The sequence below is a fragment of the Hoplias malabaricus genome, chromosome 10 (assembly GCF_029633855.1).
Source record: "Hoplias malabaricus isolate fHopMal1 chromosome 10, fHopMal1.hap1, whole genome shotgun sequence".
Lineage (NCBI taxonomy): Eukaryota > Metazoa > Chordata > Actinopteri > Characiformes > Erythrinidae > Hoplias > Hoplias malabaricus.
Window position 1 is genome coordinate 201,668 of NC_089809.1, and position 3,333 is coordinate 205,000.

Sequence of the window (3,333 nt, forward strand, 5' to 3'; positions counted from 1 at the left end):
GTTGCACTGACTCTAACTCCACAGTTACACTGACTCTAACTCCACAGATACACTGTCTCTAACTCTACAGTTACACTGTCTCTAACTCTACAGTTACACTGACTCTAACTCCACAGATACACTGTCTCTAACTCTACAGTTACACTGACTCTAACTCCACAGATACACTGACTCTAACTCCACAGATACACTGTCTCTAACTCCACAGATACACTGACTCTAACTCTACAGATACACTGACTCTAACTCCACAGATACACTGACTCTAACTCTACAGTTACACTGACTCTAACTCTACAGATACACTGTCTCTAACTCCACAGATACACTGACCCTAACTCCACAGATACACTGACTCTAACTCTACAGATACACTGACTCTAACTCTACAGTTACACTGACTCTAACTCTACAGATACACTGACCCTAACTCCACAGATACACTGACCCTAACTCCACAGATACACTGACTCTAACTCTACAGATACACTGACTCTAACTCCACATATAGTTTTTCATGGGGAATGCATTCCAAGACCACCTGCGAAGTAGAGGAAGGTTTTTTTTGTTATGTATTTAACAAGTATTTGGACTTTTAAACCTCTCCCTGTGCTGTTAACAACCCACCCTTTGCATTAAACAGTCGTTCTATAATGTTTTTCAGCTGGAACTACATGTGATATCCTACCAATTTCTTTAATAGAGTAATTCCTAAGCTGTGATTTAGCGTCAGCAAATTTCACTCAGATGTGGACGTGAATAACACATGTACTGTACGTAAGAAACACTTGTAAATGATATATTTTGTCACCTACAGCCCTAGTCTAATACATATAAATAATTAAAAAAAAATCTTTTAATTTACACACCATAAAAAAATGACATTTTTAGGCGATATAGCGGCCATAAGCCCCCTTGAAAAAACCCGCGAAGTAGCGAGGGATTACTGTAACTCAATGAATGTCAGTGTTATTCAGACATTTGAACAAATATACTATAGAGTGTGGCTTCATTGTTTGAGTGTTTGTGTGTGTGTGTGTGTGTGTGGATTTGTGGATTTAAAGAGTGACTTTTGTGTTTTATATTTGGAAACCTGCCATGACCTGTTCACTCACTTTAAATAAAATATCAGAGTGTATCAAAGCGGAATGTGCAAAATGTCTCAGATACACACACACACACGCACACACACACGCACACACACCGGTGTCAGGGTGCTCAGGGATGAGCCTGAGAGAGAGGACAGGGTCAGAGATGTTTTCTCAGAGATACTGAGAGACACCAGGACTCTAACTCACACTGAAGTGAAGGGTGTTTATCAGGAGTGTGTTTCTCTCCACTGCAGTAAGGGCCTCTACTCCTTTGAGAAGGTTTCGCATTAGATTTTCAGGGAATGGTAAAAGACGCGAAGCGGTGTTTAGTCATTACACTACGTAACACTGGCACAGATGGACTTAGATGTGTCTAAAATGTAAGAACTTTAAATCCAGGTTAAAAACTTTCTATTAATTTGAGTCTATGATTAAGCTCTAAAACGTGCACTGTATTCAGACTGCACTTTTTTCTCCATTTTAATATAATGATATGTTTTTACCATATAGGGTTAAAATAGAACAGGACTTAGTACGGACCCTTGATGAACACCAGTGGAGTGTTTATTAAATTGAAATAGAACAGGACCAAGTACAGACCCTTGAGGAACACCAGTGGAGTGTCTATTAAATTAAAATAGGACAGGACCAATACAGACCCTTGATGAACACCAGTGGAGTGTCTATTAAATTGAAATAGAACAGGACCAAGTACGGACCCTTGATGAACACCAGTGGAGTGTCTACTAAATTGAAATAGAACAGGACCAAGTACAGACCTTTGAGGAACACCAGTGGAGTGACTATTAAATTGAAATAGAACAGGACCAAGTACGGACCCTTGATGAACACCAGTGGAGTGTCTATTAAATTGAAATAGAACAGGACTAAGTAAGGACCCTTGAGGAACACCAGTGAAGTGACTATTAAATTAAAATAGAACAGGACCAAGTACAGACCCTTGAGGAACACCAGTGGAGTGTCTATTAAATTAAAATAGAACAGGACCAATACAGACCCTTGATGAACACCAGTGGAGTGCCTATTAAATTAAAATAGAACAGGACCAAGTATGGACCCTTGATTAACACCAGTGGAGTGTATATTAAATTGAAATAGAACAGGACCAAGTACGGACCCTTGATGAACACCAGTGGAGTGTCTATTACATTAAACTAGAACAGGACCAAGTACAGACCTTTGAGGAACACCAGTGAAGTGTCTATTAAATTAAAATAGAACAGAACCAAGTACAGACCCTTGAGGAACACCAGTGGAATGTCTATTAAATTGAAATAGAACAGGACCAAGTACGGACCCTTGATGAACACCAGTGGAATGTCTATTAATTTGAAATAGAACAGGACTAAGTACAGACCCTTGAGGAACACCAGTGGAGTGTCTATTAAATTAAAATAGAACAGTACCAATACAGACCCTTGATGAACACCAGTGGAGTGTCTATTAAATTGAAATAGAACAGGACCAAGTACGGACCCTTGATGAACACCAGTGAAGTGCCTATTAAACTAAAATAGAACAGGACCAAGTACGGACCCTTGATTAACACCAGTGAAGTGTATATTAAATTGAAATAGAACAGGACCAAGTACGGACCCTCGAGGAACACCAGTGGAGTGTCTATTAAATTGAAATAGAACAGGACCAAGCACAGACCCTTGAGGAACACCAGTGGAGTGTCTATTAAATTAAAATAGAACAGGACCAAGTACAGACCCTTGAGGAACACCAGTGGAGTGTCTATTAAATTGAAATAGAACAGGACCAAGTACAGACCCTTAATGAACACCAGTGGAGTGCCTATTAAATTAAAATAGAACAGGACCAAGTACGGACCCTTGATGAACACCATTGGAGTGTCTATGAAATTAAAATAGAACAGGATCAAGTACGGACCCTTAATGAACACCAGTGGAGTGTCTATTACATTAAACTAGAACAGGACCAAGTACGGACCCTTGATGAACACCAGTGGAGTGTCTATTACATTAAACTAGAACAGGACCAAGTACGGTCCCTTGATGAACACCAGTGGAGTGTCTATTAAATTAAAATAGAACAGGACCAAGTACGGACCCTTGATGAACACCACTGGAGTGCCTATTAAATTAAAATAGAACAGGACCAAGTACAGACCTTTAATGAACACCATGGAGTGCCTATTAAATTAAAATAGAACAGGACCAAGTATGGACCCTTGATTAACACCAGTGGAGTGTAT